Source organism: Procambarus clarkii, chromosome 53 (genome assembly GCF_040958095.1).
Source record: "Procambarus clarkii isolate CNS0578487 chromosome 53, FALCON_Pclarkii_2.0, whole genome shotgun sequence".
Taxonomy (NCBI): domain Eukaryota; kingdom Metazoa; phylum Arthropoda; class Malacostraca; order Decapoda; family Cambaridae; genus Procambarus; species Procambarus clarkii.
This window is the reverse complement of record NC_091202.1, coordinates 6,736,225-6,758,208: the sequence shown is the minus strand read 5'-3', so window position 1 is coordinate 6,758,208 and position 21,984 is coordinate 6,736,225. Positions and strand designations below refer to the sequence as shown.

Here is a 21,984-nt window from a genome sequence, read left to right as displayed (position 1 = left end):
TATGCATGAGGTAATTTTTTTTTATTAGAGTTAAAATTAACGTAGATATATGACCGAACTTAACCAACCCTACCTAACCTAACCTAACCTATCTTTATAGGTTAGGTTAGGTTAGGTAGCCGAAAAAGTTAGGTTAGGTTAGGTTAGGTAGGTTGGGTAGTCGAAAAACAATTAATTCGTGAAAACTTGGCTTATTTGCCAAATTCGGCCTTGCATAGTAGGCAGAAAAGCGCGTTCTGGCTACTAGGTACGACATTTATATATATGCAATTGACGATCACAAAACACTGATCATTTTATGCGGAAAATCCACAGAGAAATATGAAATGAGGTGAACGTTTCGGCTTTGTTAAAGCCTTTGTCAACACCAGACTGACCAATTAGAGGTCAGTCTGGTGTTGACAAAGGCTTTAACAAAGCCGAAACGTTCACCTCATTTCATATTTCTCTGTGGATTTTCCGCATTTATATATATATATATATATATATATATATATATATATATATATATATATATATATATATATATATATATATATATATATATATATACATATATATATATATATATATATATATATGTCGTACCTAATAGCCAGAACGCACTTCTCAGCCTACTATTCAAGGCCCGATTTGCCTAATAAGCCAAGTTTTCATGAATTAATGTTTTTTCGTCTACCTAACCTACCTAACCTAACCTAACCTAGCTTTTTTTGGCTACCTAACCTAACCTTACCTATAAATATAGGTTAGGTTAGGTTAGGTAGGGTTGGTTAGGTTCGGTCATATATCTACGTTAATTTTAACTCCAATAAAAAAAATGACCTCATACATAGAGAAAAGGGTTGCTTTATCATTTCATAAGAAAAAAATTATAGTAAATATAATAGTTTAGGAAAACTTGGCTTATTAGGCAAATCGGGCCTTGAATAGTAGGCTGAGAAGTGAGTTCTGGCTACTAGGTACGACATATATATATATATATATATATATATATGTCGTACCTAGTAGCCAGAACGCACTTCTCAGCCTACTATTCAAGGCTCGATTTGCCTAATAAGCCAAGTTTTCATGAATTAATTGTTTTTCGGCAACCTAACCTACCTAACCTAACCTAACCTAACTTTTTCCGCTACCTAACCTAACCTAACCTATAAAGATAGGTTAGGTTAGGTTAGGTAGGGTTGGTTAGGTTCGGTCATATATCTACGTTAATTTTAACTCTAATAAAAAAAAATTGACCTCATACATAATGAAATGGGTAGGTTTATCATTTCATAAGAAAAAAATTAGAGAAAATATATTATTTCAGGAAAACTTGGCTTATTAGGCAAATCGGGCCTTGAATAGTAGGCCAAAAAGTGCGTTCTGGCTACTAGGTACGACATATATATATATATATATATATATGTCGTACCTAGTAGCCAGAACTCACTTCTCAGCCTACTATTCATGGCCCGATTTGCCTAATAAGCCAAGTTTTCCTGAATTAATATATTTACTATAATTTTTGTATTATGAAATAATAAAGCAACCCTTTTCTCTATGTATGAGGTCAATTTTTTTTTATTGGAGTTAAAATTAACGTAGATATATGACCGAACCTAACCAACCCTACCTAACCTAACCTAACCTATATTTATAGGTAAGGTTAGGTTAGGTAGCCAAAAAAAGCTAGGTTAGGTTAGGTTAGGTAGGTTAGGTAGACGAAAAAACATTAATTCATGAAAACTTGGCTTATTAGGCAAATCGGGCCTTGAATAGTAGGCTGAGAAGTGCGTTCTGGCTATTAGGTACGACATATATATATATATATATATATATATATATATATATATATATATATATATATATATATATATATATATATTCGACTATATGTCGTACCTAGTAGCCAGAACGCACTTCTCAGCCTACTATGCAAGGCCCGATTTGCCTAATAAGCCAAGTTTTCATGAATTAATTGTTTTTCGACTACCTAACCTAACCTAACTTAACTTTTTCGGCTACCTAACCTAACCTAACCTATAAAGATAGGTTAGGTTAGGTTAGGTAGGGTTGGTTAGGTTCGGTCATATATCTACGTTAATTTTAACTCCAATAAAAAAAAATTGACCTCATACATAATGAAATGGGTAGCTTTATCATTTCATAAGAAACAAAAATGAGAAAATATATTAATTCAGGAAAACTGGGCTTATTAGGCAAATCGGGCCTTGCAAAGTTGGCTGACAAGTGCGTTCTGGCTACTAGGTACGACATATATATATATATATGTCGTACCTAGTAGCCAGAACGCACTTTTTGGCCTACTATGCAAGGCCCGATTTGCCTAATAAGCCAAATTTTCCTGAATTAATGTATTTTCTCTAATTTTTTTCTTATGAAATGATAAAGCTACCCATTTCATTATGTATGAGGTAAAAAAAATTTTATTGGAGTTAAAATTAACGTAGATATATGACCGAACCTAACCAACCCTACCTAACCTAACCTAACCTATCTTTATAGGTTAGGTAGCCAAAAAAGTTAGGTTAGGTTAGGTTAGGTAGGTTAGGTTGATGAAAAACAATTAATTCATGAAAACTCGGCTTATTAGGCAAATCGGGCCTTGCATAGTAGGCTCAGAAGTGCGTTCTGGCTACTAGGTACGACATATATATATATATATATATATATATATATATATATATATATATGTGTGTGACATATATATATATATATATATATATATATATATATATATATATATATATATATATATATATATATATATATATATATATATATATATATATATATATATATATATATATATATATATATATATATATATGCGAACATATACATATATATATATATATATATATATATATATATGCGAACAAGCCTGAATGGTCCCCAGGACAATATGCAACTGAAAACTCACACCCCAGAAGTGACTCGAACCCATACTCCCAGGAGCAACGCAACTGGTATGTACAAGACGCCTTAATCCACTTGACCATCACGACCGGACAAAATGAGGTGATAGCCGAGGCTATTTGAACCACCCCACCGCCGTCACTCGGATAGTAATCTTGGGCATAGCATTTTACCAAATCACCTCATTCCTTGGGGCACTCGTGAGGAACACAAATGCGAACAAGCCTGAATGGTCCCCAGGACAATATGCAACTGAAAACTCACACCCCAGAAGTGACTCGAACCCATACTCCCAGGAGCAACACAACTGGTATGTACAAGACGCCTTAATCCACTTAAGGCGATCTTTCACTGTGTCTTACGACAGATGAGACCATGGCTGCCGTATTGGTCCGCCCGTGCATAGTCGAAAATACACCGGTGTTCGGTGAAGATGGGGTGGCAAGGCACAGGGCAACACCAATACCTAGGTCCCGATGGTCCTGGGGGGTGCCCAAGGCGGAATTAGGGACTGCCAACAAGAATTCCCCGGCATGGGGGGCTTGCATAGCTAGGAGATGCGCTCTGTCCTTCTCAGAAGCTGCCTCCAGCAATGCTTGGCGATGTTCTCCACTATGGGGCTATCCGATTTGGCCTGTTTGCCGTCGTTTGGAAAAGTTGGTCGAGGGTGTGAATTGACAAGAGTGTCCCACTGACCAGCTCCTTCCGCTTATTTGGGATTATGAATCCCAAAGCAGTTCCTTAGGTATTCTGGTAGTATTTCATTCACTAATTCACTTGTAGCACTGGTCGAGGATAAGAATGCCGGCAATGCTAACTGTGTTGCCTTGCGAATACCTATACCCCCAAGTCTAACTGGGAGCGTTGCTTGGTCCCATTAGTCATTTTGCAGGGAGAGGTTTAACACTTTCATAGAAATTGACTTTAGGAGTGAGTCATATTCCGTTAGTTTTGGGCTGACGAAGGAGGGAGCACACCTGAGGAAATAGGTAAGTCTGGGCAAGGCCAGGCACCTTTTGAGAAGGTACAAAGCATCGTGGGCGTCCAAAGCCCCTATTCTTCCCTCCATCCTCCTCAGGTCGTTAAGCTTTTCTTCGAGGACTACCTCAATGGCGTTCGAGCCCAGAGGTGCCCCTAGCAGCATACTGTTGGTGGGAGCGATCAATGGGTCTCCTGGAAATAAGATTCGTACTGCATCTATGATTGGTTGGATGGATGAGAAGATTTCACAATTTGATGGGTTTAGGGTAAGGCCTAACTCCTCTCCCTTAGATGTCACTAGCTGAAGATCTCCTAGCAGGGATTGATGTGTCCCTACCAGGGTGCCATCGTCCAGGAACCAGATGTTAAATTCGCTGGACAACCTGCTTGTGACCTCTTTAGCTGCCATGCAGAAAAGGAAATGGGCAAGTAGGTCTCCCTGCTGGACATCTTCTTCGGAAACAACTTCATGTTCCGCAAACAACAGTGTCGATTCCCTACTGTACCCTGCTGAAACGAAGGGAAGTAGACAAGGAAAGCTTGTTCGAAATGCATCCAGTACCACATCCCTTTTTACCTGGTTGAAGATATATTTAAAGTCTAATTTAATTAATCCCTTATTTTCTGGGAGGTGCTTAGGGCTCACGCGGCGTGACCTGCTGTTTCACAGCCATGGGGGACACCAAAACCTAGTATATGGGTCGAAGCATCGTTCAAGCTTCTATGCTAATTTTTCTGACAGCTGCCCTAGCAACAAGGCGCCGAAGTGTGTTACCCACGGCAATGTGTCTAACTTCACCACCCTTCTTCTTAATGGCACAAAGGGATGCTCCGAAGAAGAAGTGTTTAATTGTATCTGGGATCAGCCCAGAGAGGCAGTCGTTTACAAACTTCGTGACCTCTGACAGTAGTGTCTCGACAACTTCGCTGAGAACTGGGTTTGTCATCTCCTTGAGGTGCTGAGGTCTTACTCCAGTGTATTCCCCTGCTGAGCCTACCGAAAATGACATGATGGCTTTGTATACCTCTGACGCTTGGAGAAATAGAGGTCCCATATCTTGGACATTTGTGTCCTGAGCGTGGGTTCACCATGGTATTCTGGGAAGGTGCTTCTCTCTCAGTGAGTCGGCCGTAGCAGTATTTCTGTATCAAAACTACTGAAGTGTTTAAACCACTGAAATCCTCTTATGTTGGATTTAGCAAATGTCGTGTGAAGATCCTCAGCTTTTGCTTAATGTCTGAAAAAGTAGACCGTATACCTTGAATATATCCATGCAAGGATTCGTAGAGTGAACAAGCTGTGTTCAAGTCTTGGCAAGAAGATTGCAAGGGAACACTGACCATTTGAAAACGATACAATATTTGATCCAACAATATGACCAGTATTTATATTTCCATCTTCATCATGGTTGGTCGTTATCCACGAGCTTTTTGTCGACACTTTGCCTTCTGATCACTGTTATTTCAAGCGTCATCCAAAATGTGTTTTATTGCAAGTAAGCTGTGTAAAAGTGCTTTTGTTGGATCTGCAAGCACTAACCACCTTGTATCTGACATTCGTTTTACAATGGGCAAATTAGCACCAATGCCAGTTAGTACAGCAACAAGGAAATCCCACCGAAAAGTAGAAGCAGAAAAAATATGAAACGGCTTTTTACAAATTAAAAGAAGATTAATAGTTCTTGGAAACATTCAGCAGGACATTTTACAACCAAACTTAATGAATGTGCAAAACGTGGAATGCCATCCGCATACTCAATCAGCTCTTTAATTCGTGCATGTAAACCATTATTTTTTACTTTTTTTGCTGGCATTATCATAACTTAGACTATGGGAATCTTTTATGTCAAAATACCGCTTGCAAGTATTTAGTGAGAAGCCCTCGGATATATGGAGCCTGTAGCAACTACTACTTTTGATATAGGTTAATCCAGCCCAAACACTGGGTAATCTGTCCAAGAGCTTATTATTTCACCCCTGATTTTCTCACTAGCTCCTATATAAGATTTGGAAGTTTATCATTCCAGTTCACTATTTATATATTAAATTTCAAATAGAATTTGTTTTAATACATTTCATTTTGTTTTCAGATTAAAAAAATACAAAACTGTAAGAGACAACTAAAGGCAACATGGCGTCCAACCCGTGGTCTGAGGAACAGGGTCATAGTGGAAGGGAAGGGAAGGGAAATATCAGGACAAAACGCCAACCCATGCCTGAGGTAGAGACCGAGCATTTTATTAACCTTCTGAGGAAAGTTGAACGGAACATCATCGTAAGGGAAGACATTAATATCATCGCATCACAAATGAAAACAAATGGGTACAAGAGAGACGCTAGTTTATACTACAGTAAATTTCAGGAAATGAAAAGAAATCACCCAAATCCTGACGTGTGTAAAGCTATAAATGACATTGTTGGTAAGTAAAACAGTATTTGTTATCTCGCTTTTGAATGATTATTGCTGAAATGTACACGTTTCATTATAACAAAGATGTTAAACTAGATAGCTTTCTTAACCCTTGGAATACATATTTCTAATCTCGTACATCACTATGTAGCATTTTTCTTATAATGGAGAAAAAATGAAATTATTTACAAATTCGAATATAAAATATTATAACTTGCGACCTAACTAGATAAAAAAATCTTATAATGCCTTTGATTTGCAGAATTTAATTATAATTATTTTTTTATTTTGTTTATTATGAAATTTTATTGCAAATTTGTTTAATTATTTTTAAGTTTCTTCAATATAAGATTCAATAAAAATTATGAGTATTTTAAAGTCAACATAAAAAAATCATTATTGATCTAAAACTGAATTAGTGTGTATTTAATATATAATCTCCGTAGTGTAGTGGTAAGACACTCGCCTGGCGTTTCGCGAGCGCTTTGTCATGGGTTCGTACCCTGGCTGGGGAGGATTTACTGGGCGCAATTCCTTAACTGTAGCCTCTGTTTAACTCAACAGTAAAATGTGTACTTGGTTGTAACAACGAGTCTTCGCGGCGGGGATCGTATTCCAGGGACCTGCCCGAAACGCTACGCGTACTAGTGGCTGTACAAGAATGTAACAACTCTTGTATATATCTCAAAAAAAAAATAAAAAATAAAAATATTTGAGCAAGATGTTGTCACATGCTACAATTGTGTTAATTAATTAGTGACTATGTAATAACATATTTATCTCTTGATTAGGAAATAGTCAGAAAATGTAAAATCTTTATAATTAAAGGGAATTAAATGCAAAGCGCAAATTCCAAAAGCCTCAGTTATTTCATGATACAAGGTGTATTTACCTCTGGCGAACTGTCGTACTTCACATCCCTCAAGACAACGTCTAAAGATTTGAATTGTTATAGATAAAGTAAATTATGGGCATCACACTGATAGGAAAGGAAGCGTGAAGGGCAATAAAATTGTTCGGAGAACATCACATTGGCTGTAAAGTTGTATAAAAGACATCACACTTGTTGGGAGAATATAGTGAAGAGCATACGCTAGCTGTACTTACCTAGTTGTACTCACCTAGCTGTGCTTGTGGGGGATGAGCTCTGGCTCTTTGGTCCAGCCTCTCAACCGTCAATCAATTGATGTATAGATTCCTGAGCCTTCTGGGCTCTATCATATCTACATTTAAACTGTGTATGGAGTCAGCCTCCACCACATCACTGCCTAATGCATTCCACTTGTAAATTACTCTGACACTGAAAAAGTTCTTTCTAACGTCCCTGTGGCTCATTTGGGTACTCAGTCTCCACCTGCGTCCCCTTGTTCGCATACCACCCGTGTTAAAAAGTTTATCTTTATCTACCCTGTCAATTCCTATGAGATTTTTGTAGGTAGTGTTCATGTCTCCTCTTGCTCTTCTGTCTTCCAGTGTCGTGAGGTGCATTTCACGCAGCCTATTCTCGTAACTCATGCCTTTTTGTTCTGGGACTAGTCTAGTTACATACATCTAAACTTTTTCCAGCTTCGTCTTGTGCTTGACAAGGTACGGGCTCCATGCTGGGGCCGCATACTACATTGGTCTTACATATGCTATGTACGAGGTTCTGAATGATTCCTTACACAGGTTCCTGAACGCCGTTTTGATGTTAGCCAGCGTCGCATATGCCGCAGATGTAATTCTTTTAATGTGGGCTTTAGGAGACAGGTTTGGGGTGATATCAACTCTTAAATCTTTCTCTCTGTCCGTTTCATGAAGTACTTCATTTCCCATTCGGAATCCTGTATTTGGCCTCCTGTTTTCACCTCCTAGTTTCATGACCTTGCATTTACTCGGGTTGAACTTTAGTAGCCATTTGTTGAACCATTCAGTCAGTCAATCTAGGTCATCTTGTAGCCACCTACTATCATCCTCTGTTTTAATCTTCCCCATAATTTTTGCGTCATCAGCAAAAGTGAGAGGAATGATTCCATTCCATGTGAGAGATCATTTACATATATCAGAAACAGTATAGATCGAAGGATTGAACCCTGCGGTACTCCACTGGTGATTTCTCACCAATCTGAGGCCTCACCCCTCACAGTGATTCGCTATCTTCTGTTGCTTAGGTACTCCCTTATTCAATGGAGTACCTTTCTTTTCACTTCTGCCTGCATCTCCAGCTTTTTCACTAGCCTCTTGTGTGGTACTGTGTCAAAGGCTGTCTGGCAATCCAAAAATATGCAGTCTGCCCACCCCCTCTCTTTCTTGCCTGATTTTGCTTGCCTGGTCATAGAATTCAATTAATCCTGTGAGGCAGGACTTGCCATCCCTGAACCCATGTTGATGATGTGTTACAAAGTTCTTTCACTCCAGATGTTCCACAAGCTTTTTTCGCACAATCTTCCCCATCAGCTTGCATGGTATGCAAGTTAGGGACACTGGCCTGTAGTTCAGTGCTTCCTGTGTATCCCCCTTCTTGTATATCAGGACTACATTAGCAGTCTTCCGAATTTTTGGCAATTCCCCTGTTACCAAGCATTTGTTTTACACTATGGAGAGTTGCAGGCACAGTGCTTCTGCTCCTTCCTTCAGTATCTATGGGGAGATTCCATCTGGGCCATAGCCTTTATCACATCCAACTCTAGCAAGAGCTTCCTTACATCCCCACTGGTAATCTCAAACTCTTCTAGTGGTTCCTGGTTTACTATTCTTATCTCCGCAACTTCCCCTTTCTCTAATGTGAAGACCTGGAATTTTTTATTCAGTTCCTCGCACACTTCCTTGTCGTTTGTAGTGAATATGTCTGCCCCTATCCTCAATTTCATTACCACTTCCTTTACTATTGTTTTTCTCCTGATGTGGCTGTACAGCAATTTAGGTTGAGTCTTTGCCTCGCTTGCAATATCATTTTTGTATTGCCCTTCTGCCTCTCTTCTTAACATGACATATTCATTCCTGGCATCCTGGTATCTTTCTCTGCTCTCGAGTGTCCTGTTATTTCAATAGTTTCTCCAAGTCCTTTTACTATGCTTAGCTAGCCTACATCTCTGATTAAACCATGGGTTTCTCATCTTCATTTCACTGTTTTCCTTTTGGACCAGAACAAACTTGTCTGCTGCCTCCTTACACTTCTGCTTGATATAGTCCATCATGTCTTGGGCCGTTTTTCCTCTGAGCTCTGTTTCCCATGTTGTATATGTTAGGAATTTCCTTATCTCCTCATAGTTTCCCTTTCGGAATGCCATCCATTTGTTTTCAGTTCCCCTCCTCGAGTTCCTTAACCCTTCTTCAACCAGTTACTCAAACGTCAGCACACTGTGGTCGCTCATTCCTACCGGGGCCTAGAAACCGATATTCCTTATGTTGGAGTCGTTCAGAGTGAAGACTAGGTCAAGTCTCGCTGGTTCAACGTTTCCTCTCATCCTTGTGGGTTCCCTGACATGCTGGCTTAAGACGTTTCTTGTCGCCACCTCCACTAGTTAAGCTTTCCATGTATCCTCACCTCCATGCAGTTCCTTGTTCTTCCAGTCTATCCTTCCATGACTGAAGTCCCCCATGATGAGCAGATGGGATCTATTTCTACAAGTAGCAGAGGCTGCCCTCTCAATTATAATGTAAACTGCCATTTTGTTGTTGTCATACTCTTGCCTGGGTCTTCTGTCATTGAGTGGAGGGTTATATATCACTGCTACTATTATTCTTGGTCCTCCCATTCTCATGGTGCCTGCTATATAGTCTCTGAATCCCTCGCAGCCTGGGATAGCCATCTCCTTGAAACTCCATTCCTTTCTCATTAGTAGGGCCACTCTGGCTCCTCCCCTAAATTCCCTCTCTTTCCTTATTATTGTGTAATCCTGGGGAAACACTGCATTCATTACAATTCCTGAGAGTTTTGTTTCTGTGAGTCCAATTACATCTGGGTTCACTTCTTGTGCTATTTCCCTTAGTTCACTTGCCTTGCTTGTAATTCCATCTATGTCTGCATACATCACCCTGAAACTGACTCTCTTCTGTCCTTCCTCAGTTCCTGTTGATTCTTCTGGAGCAGGGAAACAGGGAGGGTCCAGGATGACCCTAGGTTCATTTGCCTAAGAACGGAGACCTGGGAGATTTGGGGTATTTGGGAGTTGGGAGGATCTGGTACGGGGAGGGTGGTGGAGGAGAGATGGGTTGTGGGGTGGAGGGAAAAGAGAGGGCATAGAGAGGAGGGTGAGAGGGGGAGGATCAGGGGAGTGGGTTAGAGGAGGAGGCTTCGGGGGGTGAGAGGGGTATGGGGAAAGGAGAGCTTGAGGGGATGAAGGAGAAGGGGAGCCTTGGGGTGCAGAAGAAGATGGAGGGCTTAGGGAGGGTGGGGGGAAGTGAGAGCTGAGAATTTTTTTTTTTTTTTGCAGGGATGTGCGGGCCCTAAGCCTCTGGCTGGCCCACTAAGTGTTGCTCGTTTCTGCTTTACTTCGGCAGAGTATGATTATTTATTATGCATATGGTCGCTTCAGTAAGATTTTGCCATATGTGTTTAATAACTTCTGATCTGTTGAATCTCAGTTGAAATCTTAATGGGTATGTAGAGAGCTGAGATGATGAGGAAGAAGGGAGGGCTTAGGGGAGTGGGGAAGAAGGGCGGGCTTTAAGGGCTAGGGAGAATGGAGGGCTTAGGGGGTGGCGGAGAATGGTGGGCTTATGGGGGTGGGGGAAAACAGAGGGTTTGAGGGGGTGGGGGAGATGGGAGGGCATGGAGGACAAAGGAGGGCTTAGGGGGTTGAGAGAAGGGAGGTCCTGGGGAGGGGGGTGAGTGGGGGGAGGATGCTCTAGGTGGCCACTTAATGGGGGGCAGGTAGGATGTCTATTGAATGGAAAGTGTTGGAGGTGCTCCTCTCCCTATTGCTTTTGAACTTCTTGTGGAGGGTTCCCCACTCCCCTCTGGGATTGTATGGTTTGGGGTTGTGGTTCCCTGACTTCTTTTTTTCTCTCTGTGTTCCCTCCGTGCATCTTCTGCCCTCATTCTCTCATCCCTTGTCATATCCCTCTGCAAGAATACTTTTCACAAGTTCGGTACAGTTGCTAGTCCGCTCTTCATTGCTAACAGGTCTTCTTTTGTGTTCTCGGTCTTGAATACCACATTTATCAATCGGTCTCTGTCCTTGTTGTACTGTCCAAACCTGAAAACCTTTTCGATATTCTGGTCAGCCCCTCTCCATCGTTACCTCTTTAAGGATGCCAGTAACTGTATTTTTGTCCTAGTCTCTCCTCGCCACTGGTTTGGTTCTTGTTTGCTCCGGCTAGTATATCTAGCTGGTTTCTGAGAAAAGACCACTTCCATGGCAACTTCCCTTACTGCAGACCAAGCTTCAGGGCTCTTTTTAAGCAATTTTGCAAATGTGAGTTGAATTGTAGAAGTCCCCTCTACAAGTACATTACCGCCTTCCTGAGGGGTGCTTTGCGTCTGGTATTGAGTAGGATTCTCTCTCAGTTTTTTTATTTCCTCCTTTGCTGCCTTCAGCTCATCCTGAAGGCTGGTTACTGTCTTCCTCATTACCCTCATTTCTTCACTGAATTCTTTCCACATTTGTTTGATTGTATTCTTAATCCAGGCTTCCTGTCCCTCCCCTTCCTCTAAGTTTGTTCCTGTCATATTTGTCCTCCTTCATTTATCTCTTCAAGTTTGCCTCTCTGCCATGTTTTTTCCCTATCAGAGAGAGAGAGAGAGAGAGAGAGAGAGAGAGAGAGAGAGAGAGAGAGAGAGAGAGAGAGAGAGAGAGAGAGAGAGAGAGAGAGAGAGAGAGGGAGAGAGAGAGAAGAGAGAGAGAGAGAGAGAGAGAGAGAGAGAGAGAGAGAGAGAGAGAGAGAGAGAGAGAGAGAGAGAGAGAGAGAGAGAGAGAGAGAGAGAGAGAGAGAGAGAGAGAGAGAGAGAGAGAGAGAGAGAGAGAGAGAGAGAGAAGAGAGAGAGAGAGAGAGAGAGAGAGAGAGAGAGAGAGAGAGAGAGAGAGAGAGAGAGAGAGAGAGAGAGAGAGAGAGAGAGAGAGAGAGAGAGAGAGAGAGAGAGAAGGAGAGAGAAAGAGAGAGAGAGAGAGAGAGTGTGTGTGTGTGTACTCACCTAGTTGTACTCACCTAGTTGTGCTTCCGGGGGTTGAGCTCTGGCTGTTTGGTCCCGCCTTTCAACTGTCAATCAACAGGTGTACAGGTTCCTGAGCCTATTGGGCTCTATCATATCTACACTTGAAACTGTGTATGGAGTCAGCCTCCACCACATCACTTCCTAATGCATTCCATTTGTCAACCACTCTGACACTAAAAAAGTTCTTTCTAATATCTCTGTGGCTCATTTGGGCACTCAGTTTCCACCTGTGTCCCCTAGTGCGTGTGCCCCTTGTGTTAAACAACCTGTCTTTATCAACCCTGTCGATTCCCTTGAGGATCTTGAATGTGGTGATCATGTCCCCCCTAACTCTTCTGTCTTCCAACGAAGTGAGGTTTAATTCCCGTAGTCTCTCCTCGTAGCTCATGCCTCTAAGCTCTGGTACTAGTCTGGTGGCAAACCTTTGAACCTTTTCCATTTTAGTCTTATGCTTGACTAGATATGGACTCCATGCTGGTGCCGCATACTCCAGGATTGGTCTGACATATGTGATATATAATGTTCTGAAAGATTCCTTACACAAGTTTCTAAAGGCCGCTCTTATGTTAGCCAACCTGGCATATGCTGCTGCTGTTATCCTCTTGATATGAGCTTCCGGGGACAGGTCTGGCGTGATATCAACCCCCAGGTCTTTTTTCTCTCTCGGACTCTTGAAGTATTTCATCTCCCAAGTGATACCTTGTATCTGGTCTCCTGCTTCCTACCCCTATCTTCATTACATTACATTTGCTTGGATTAAACTCTAACAGCCATTTGTTCGACCATTCCTGCAGCTTGTCCAGGTCTTCTTGAAGCCTCAAACTGTCCTCCTCTGTCTTAATCCTTCTCATAATTTTGGCGTCGTCAGCAAACATTGATAGGAATGAGTCTATACCCTCTGGGAGATCATTTACGTATATCAGAAACAGGATAGGTCCAAGTACAGAGCCCTGTGGGGCTCCACTGGTGACTTCACGCCAGTCTGAGGTCTCACCCCTCACTGTAACTCTCTGCTTCCTATTGTTTAGATACTCATTTATCCACTGGAGCGCCCAACCAGTTACTCCTGCCTGTTTCTCTAGCTTATGCATCAACCTTTTATGGGGTACTGTGTCATAGGCTTTCCGACAGTCCCAAAAAAATGCAGTCCGCCCACCCTTCTCTTTCTTGTTTAATCTTTGTCACCTGATCGTAGAATTCTATCAATCCTGTAAGGCAAGATTTACCCTCCCTGAACCCATGTTGATGGGTTGTCACGAAGTCTCTTCTCTCCAGATGTGTTACTAGGTTTTTTCTCACAATCTTCTTCATCACCTTGCATGGTATACAAGTTAAGGACACTGATCTGTAGTTCAATGCCTCTTGTCTGTCACCCTTTTTGTATATTGGTACTACATTAGCAGTCTTCCATATTTCTGGTAGGTCCCCCGTTTCCAGTGACCTACTATACACTATGGAGAGTGGTAGGCAAAGTGCTCCTGCACACTCTTGCAATACCCATGGCGAGATTCCATCCGGCCCAACAGCTTTTCTCACATCCAGCTCCAATAGGTGCTTCTTGACCTCATCTCTTGTAATTTTGAACCTATCCAAGGTCACCTGGTTTGCTGCCACCTCTTCTAGCGCCGCGACATCTCCCTGTTCTATTGTAAAGACCTCCTGGAACCTTTTGTTGAGTTCTTCACACACCTCTTTGTCTTTCTCTGTGTACCTGTCCTCGCCCACCCTAAGTTTCATCACCTGTTCCTTCACTGTTGTCTTCCTCCTGATGTGACTGTGTAGTAGCTTTGGTTCGGTCTTGGCTTTATTAGCTATATCATTTTCATACCATTTCTCAGCTGCTCTTCTCACACTGACATACTCGTTCCTGGTTCTCTGGTATCTCACTCTACTTTCTGGTGTTCTGTTATTACGGAAGTTCCTCCATGCCCTTTTGTTCTGCTCATTTGCTTTTATACATTCCTTATTAAACCATGGATTCTTCCTTTGCTTCTCTGTTTTTTCCTGTCGGGCTGGGACAAACCTGCTTACAGCCTCCTGACATTTTTGGGTGACATAGTCCATCATGTCTTGTACGGACTTGGTTCCGAGTTCTGTGTCCCACTGTATATCCCATAGGAATTTATTCATTTCCTCATAGTTTCCCTTTCGGTACGCCAGCCCTTTGGTTCCCAGTTCCTTTTTGGGGGTGATAATTTCCAGCTCAACCAGGTACTCAAAGCTCAATACACTATGATCACTCATTCCCAAGGGGGCTTCCAACTTAACTTCCCTTATATCCGACTCATTTAGGGTAAATATCAGATCAAGCAAGGCTGGTTCATCCCCTCCTCTCATTCTTGTCGTGTGTGTGTGTACTCACCTAGTTGTGTTAGCGGGGGTTGAACTCTGGCCCTTTGGTCCCGCCTCTCAACCGTCAATCAACAGGTGTACAGATTCCTGAGCCTATCGGGCTCTATCATATCTACACTTGAAACTGTGTATGGAGTCAGCCTCCACCACATAACTTCCTAATGCATTCCATTTGTCCACCACTCTGACACTAAAAAAGTTCTTTCTAATATCTCTGTGGCTCATTTGGGCACTCAGTTTCCACCTGTGTCCCCTTGTGCGTGTTCCCCTTGTGTTAAATAGACTGTCTTTATCTACCCTATCAATTCCCTTCAGAATCTTGAATGTGGTGATCATGTCCCCCCTAACTCTTCTGCTTTCCAGCGAAGCGAGGTTTAATTCCCGTAGTCTCTCCTCGTAGCTCATACCTCTCAGCTCGGGTACTTGTCTGGTGGCAAACCTTTGAACCTTTTCCATTTTAGTCTTATGCTTGACTAGATATGGACTCCATGCTGGTGCCGCATACTCCAGGATTGGTCTGACATATGTGGTATATAATGTTCTGAAAGATTCCTTACACAAGTTTCTAAAGGCCGTTCTTATGTTAGCCAACCTGGCATATGCTGCTGCTGTTATCCTCTTGATATGAACATCAGGTGACAGGTCTGGCGTGATATCAACCCCCAGGTCTTTCTCTCTCTCGGACTCTTGAAGTATTTCATCTCCCAAGTGATACCTTGTATCTGGTCTCCTGCTTCCTACCCCTATCTTCATTACATTACATTTGCTTGGATTAAACTCTAACAGCCATTTGTTCGACCATTCCTGCAGCTTGTCCAGGTCTTCTTGAACCCTCAAGCTGTCTTCCTCTGTCTTAATCCTTCTCATAATTTTGGCGTCGTCAGCAAACATTGAGAGGAATGAGTCTATACCCTCTGGGAGATCATTTACGTATATCAGAAACAGGATAGGTCCAAGTACAGAGCCCTGTGGGACTCCACTGGTGACTTCACGCCAGTCTGAGGTCTCACCCCTCACTGTAACGCTCTGCTTCCTATTGTTTAGGTACTCCCTCATCCACTGGAGCGCCCTACCAGTTACTCCTGCCTGTTTCTCTAGATTATGCATCAACCTTTTATGGGGTACTGTGTCATAGGCTTTCCGACAGTCCCAAAAAAATGCAGTCCGCCCACCCTTCTCTTTCTTGTTTAATCTTTGTCACCTGATCGTAGAATTCTATCAATCCTGTAAGGCAAGATTTACCCTCCCTGAACCCATGTTGATGGGTTGTCACGAAGTCTCTTCTCTCCAGATGTGTTACTAGGTTTTTCTCACAATCTTCTCCATCACCTTGCATGGTATACAAGTTAAGGACACTGGCCTGTAGTTCAATGCCTCTTGTCTGTCACCCTCTTTGTATATTGGTACTACATTAGCAGTCTTCCATATTTCTGGTAGGTCCCCCTTTTCCAGTGACCTACTATGCACTATGGAGAGTGGTAGGCAAAGTGCTCCTGCACACTCTTTCAATACCCATGGCGAGATTCCATCCGGCCCAACAGCTTTTCTCACATCCAGCTCCAATAGGTGCTTCTTGACCTCATCTCTTGTAATTTCGAACCTATCCAAGGTCACCTGGTTTGCTGCCACCTCTTCTAGCGCCGCGACATCTCCCTGTTCTATTGTAAAGACCTCCTGGAACCTTTTGTTGAGTTCTTCACACACCTCTTTGTCATTCTCTGTGTACCTGTCCTCGCCCACCCTAAGTTTCATCACCTGTTCCTTCACTGTTGTCTTCCTCCTGATGTGACTGTGTAGTAGCGTGGGTTCGGTCTTGGCTTTATTAGCTATATCATTTTCATACCTTTTCTCAGCTGCTCTTCTCACACTGACATACTCGTTCCTGGTTCTCTGGTCATAGGCTTGTCATCTCTCAGACATTGCTTGTCTGGTCATCTCTCTCTACTTGCTGATGTTCTGTTATTACGGAAGTTCCTCCATGCCCTTTTGTTCTGCTCATTTGCTTTTATACATTCCTTATTAAACCACGGATTCTTCCTTTGCTTCTCTGTTTTTTCCTGTCGGGCTGGGACAAACCTGCTTACAGCCTCCTGACATTTTTGGGTGACATAGTCCATCATGTCTTGTACGGACTTGGTTCCGAGTTCTGTGTCCCACTGTATATCCCATAGAAATTTATTCATTTCCTCATAGTTTCCCTTTCGGTACGCCAGCCCTTTGGTTCCCAGTTCCTTTTTGGGGGTGATAATTTCCAGCTCAACCAGGTACTCAAAGCTCAATACACTATGATCACTCATTCCCAAGGGGGCTTCCAACTTAACTTCCCTTATATCCGACTCATTTAGGGTAAATATCAGATCAAGCAAGGCTGGTTCATCCCCTCCTCTCATTCTTGTCGTGTGTGTGTGTACTCACCTAGTTGTGTTAGCGGGGGTTGAACTCTGGCTCTTTGGTCCCGCCTCTCAACCGTCAATCAACAGGTATATAGATTCCTGAGCCTATCGGGCTCTATCATATCTACACTTGAAACTGTGTATGGAGTCAGCCTCCACCACATAACTTCCTAATGCATTCCATTTGTCCACCACTCTGACACTAAAAAAGTTCTTTCTACTATCTCTGTGGCTCATTTGGGCACTCAGTTTCCACCTGTGTCCCCTTGTGCGTGTTCCCCTTGTGTTAAATAGACTGTCTTTATCTACCCTATCAATTCCCTTCAGAATCTTGAATGTGGTGATCATGTCCCCCCTAACTCTTCTGCTTTCCAGCGAAGCGAGGTTTAATTCCCGTAGTCTCTCCTCGTAGCTCATACCTCTCAGCTCGGGTACTAGTCTGGTGGCAAAGCTTTGAACCTTTTCCAGTTTAATCTTATCCTTGACTAGATATGGACACCATGCTGGGGCTGCATACTCCAGGATTGGCCTGACATATGTGGTATACAAAGTTCTGAATGATTCTTTACACAAGTTTCTGAATGCCGTTCGTATGTTGGCCAGCCTGGCATATGCCGCTGATGTTATCCGCTTGATATGTGCTGCAGGAGACAGGTCTGGCGTGATATCAACCCCCAAGTCTTTTTCCTTCTCTGACTCCTGAAGAATTTCCTCTCCCAGATGATACCTTGTATCTGGCCTCCTGCTCCCTACATCTATCTTCATTACATTACATTTGGTTGGGTTAAACTCTAACAACCATTTGTTCGACCATTCCTTCAGCTTGTCTAGGTATTCTTGAAGCCTCAAACAGTCCTCTTCTGTTTTAATCCTTCTCATAATTTTAGCATCGTCCGCAAACATTGAGTAAATGAATCGATACCCTCTGGGAGATCATTTACATATATCAGAAACAAGATAGGACCGAGTACAGAGCCCTGTGGGACTCCACTGGTGACTTCACGCCAATCGGAGGTCTCACCCCTCACCGTAACTCTCTGCTTCCTATTGCTTAGATACTCCCTTATCCACTGGAGCACCTTACCAGCTACACCTGCCTGTCTCTCCAGCTTATGTACCAGCCTTTTATGCGGTACTGTGTCAAAGGCTTTCCGACAATCCAAGAAAATGCAGTCTGCCCAGCCCTCTCTTTCTTGCTTAATCTTTGTCACCTGATCGTAGAATTCTATCAAGCCTGTAAGGCAAGATTTACCCTCCCTGAACCCATGTTGGCGATTTGTCACGAAGTCCCTCCTCTCCAGATGTGTTACCAGGTTTTTTCTCACGATCTTCTCCATCACCTTGCATGGTATACAAGTCAAGGGCACTGGCCTTGTATACTTGGCTCACACACACACACACTGTGTGAGTGTGTGTGTGTACTCACCTAGTTGTACTCACCTAGTTGTGCTTGCGTGGGTTGAGCTCTGGCTCTTTGGTCCCACCTCTCAACTGTCAATCAACAGGTGTACAGGTTCCTGAGCCTATTGGGCTCTATCATATCTACACTTGAAACGGTGTATGGAGTCAGCCTCCACCACATCACTTCCTAATGCATTCCATTTGTCAACCACTCTGACACTAAAAAAGTTTTTTCTAATATCTCTGTGGCTCATTTGGGCACTCAGTTTCCACCTGTGTCCCCTAGTGCGTGTGCCCTTTGTGTTAAACAGCCTGTCCTTATCAACCCTGTCAATTCCCTTGAGGATCTTGAATGTGGTGATCATGTCCCCCCTAACTCTTCTGTCTTCCAACGAAGTGAGGTTTAATTCCCATAGTCTCTCCTCGTAGCTCATACCTCTCAGCTCGGGTACTAGTCTGGTGGCAAACCTTTGAACCTTTTCCATTTTAGTCTTATGCTTGACTAGATATGGACTCCATGCTGGTGCCGCATACTCCAGGATTGGTCTGACATATGTGATATATAATGTTCTGAAAGATTCCTTACACAAGTTTCTAAAGGCCGCTCTTATGTTAGCCAACCTGGCATATGCTGCTGCTGTTATCCTCTTGATATGAGCTTCCGGGGACAGGTCTGGCGTGATATCAACCCCCAGGTCTTTTTTCTCTCTCGGACTCTTGAAGTATTTCATCTCCCAAGTGATACCTTGTATCTGGTCTCCTGCTTCCTACCCCTATCTTCATTACATTACATTTGCTTGGATTAAACTCTAACAGCCATTTGTTCGACCATTCCTGCAGCTTTTCCAGGTCTTCTTGAACCCTCAAGCTGTCTTCCTCTGTCTTAATCCTTCTCATAATTTTGGCGTCGTCAGCAAACATTGAGAGGAATGAGTCTATACCCTCTGGGAGATCATTTACGTATATCAGAAACAGGATAGGTCCAAGTACAGAGCCCTGTGGGACTCCACTGGTGACTTCACGCCAGTCTGAGGTCTCACCCCTCACTGTAACGCTCTGCTTCCTATTGTTTAGGTACTCCCTCATCCACTGGAGCGCCCTACCAGTTACTCCTGCCTGTTTCTCTAGCTTATGCATCAACCTTTTATGGGGTACTGTGTCATAGGCTTTCCGACAGTCCCAAAAAAATGCAGTCCGCCCACCCTTCTCTTTCTTGTTTAATCTTTGTCACCTGATCGTAGAATTCTATCAATCCTGTAAGGCAAGATTTACCCTCCCTGAACCCATGTTGATGGGTTGTCACGAAGTCTCTTCTCTCCAGATGTGTTACTAGGTTTTTTCTCACAATCTTCTCCATCACCTTGCATGGTATACAAGTTAAGGACACTGGCCTGTAGTTCAATGCCTCTTGTCTGTCACCCTCTTTGTATATTGGTACTACATTAGCAGTCTTCCATATTTCTGGTAGGTCCCCCTTTTCCAGTGACCTACTATGCACTATGGAGAGTGGTAGGCAAAGTGCTCCTGCACACTCTTTCAATACCCATGGCGAGATTCCATCCGGCCCAACAGCTTTTCTCACATCCAGCTCCAATAGGTGCTTCTTGACCTCATCTCTTGTAATTTCGAACCTATCCAAGGTCACCTGGTTTGCTGCCACCTCTTCTAGCGCCGCGACATCTCCCTGTTCTATTGTAAAGACCTCCTGGAACCTTTTGTTGAGTTCTTCACACACCTCTTTGTCATTCTCTGTGTACCTGTCCTCGCCCACCCTAAGTTTCATCACCTGTTCCTTCACTGTTGTCTTCCTCCTGATGTGACTGTGTAGTAGCGTGGGTTCGGTCTTGGCTTTATTAGCTATATCATTTTCATACCTTTTCTCAGCTGCTCTTCTCACACTGACATACTCGTTCCTGGTTCTCTGGTATCTCTCTCTACTTTCTGGTGTTCTGTTATTACGGAAGTTCCTCCATGCCCTTTTGTTCTGCTCATTTGCTTTTATACATTCCTTATTAAACCACGGATTCTTCCTTTGCTTCTCTGTTTTTTCCTGTCGGGCTGGGACAAACCTGCTTACAGCCTCCTGACATTTTTGGGTGACATAGTCCATCATGTCTTGTACGGACTTGGTTCCGAGTTCTGTGTCCCACTGTATATCCCATAGGAATTTATTCATTTCCTCATAGTTTCCCTTTCGGTACGCCAGCCCTTTGGTTCCCAGTTCCTTTTTGGGGGTGATAATTTCCAGCTCAACCAGGTACTCAAAGCTCAATACACTATGATCACTCATTCCCAAGGGGGCTTCCAACTTAACTTCCCTTATATCCGACTCATTTAGGGTAAATATCAGATCAAGCAAGGCTGGTTCATCCCCTCCTCTCATTCTTGTCGGTCCCATGACGTGTTGACTTAGAAAGTTTCTTGTTGCCACATCCAGCAGCTTAGCTCTCCATGTGTCTGGGCCTCCATGTGGGTCTCTGTTCCCCCAATCTATCTTCCCATGGTTGAAGTCTCCCATGATTAGAAGTCTGGATCCGTTCCTGCTAGCCACAGAAGCTGCTCTCTCTATTATATTGATGGTGGCCAAGTTGTTTCTATCATATTCCTGTCTGGGTCTTCTATCATTTGGTGGGGGGTTATATATGACTACTATTATAATTTTCTGTCCTCCAATTGCTATGGTGCCTGAAATGTAGTCACTGAAACCTTCACAGTTCTGAATTACCATCTCTTCGAAACTCCAACCTTCTCTTTGTAGCAGAGCTACACCACCTCCTCCTCTCCCTTCTCTCTCTTTCCTCACTACATAGTAGCCCTGTGGAAACACTGCGTTTGTTATGATTTTCGTTAACTTTGTTTATGTGAGTGCTATTATGTCTGGGTTTTCTTCTAGTGCCCATTCTCCAAGTTCACTTGTTTTATTTGAAATCCCATCTATGTTAGTGTACATCGCCTTGAAGCTCACTTTCTTCTGTTCATTTTCATGTCCCTTTCTTGGCAAGCATTCTGCTGGTGTGGGAAGCTGTTCCGTGGGTGAGAGGATCTGTGAGGTGGTTTGCAGGGTCTCAGAGGATTTTGGGGTGGGGGGTGGGGGTTGAAGGGAAGGGGGAACCGGTAGGGTGTGGGTTAAGGAGGTAGGGGGGACATGGAGGATATGCATTGAGGGGGGAGGAGGGATAGGGAGGGTCTGGGATGAAGGGGGAAGGGGGACAGGGGGAAAAAGGTGGGAGTGTGTGTGTGTGTGTGTGTGTGTGTGTGTGTGTGTGTGTGTGTGTGTGTGTGTGTGTGTGTGTGTGTGTGTGTGTGTGTGTGTGTGTGTGTGTGTGTGTGTGTGTGTGTGTGTGTCCCTTTTTTTTCAAAGAGTGTTTACACAGATTTAGTTTGAC

General features: G+C 43.0%; 1 long non-coding RNA gene across 1 annotated transcript in view; it reads left to right on the top strand.

Moving 5' to 3' along the window:
- Positions 1–21,984, top strand: part of LOC123767100 (uncharacterized) — a 173,360-nt gene that overhangs the window by 138,368 nt on the left and 13,008 nt on the right. Inside the window, exon 2 of the long non-coding RNA XR_011222746.1 lies at positions 5,997–6,326. This is a non-coding gene — a long non-coding RNA (uncharacterized lncRNA). The remainder of the gene's footprint in view (positions 1–5,996; positions 6,327–21,984) is intronic.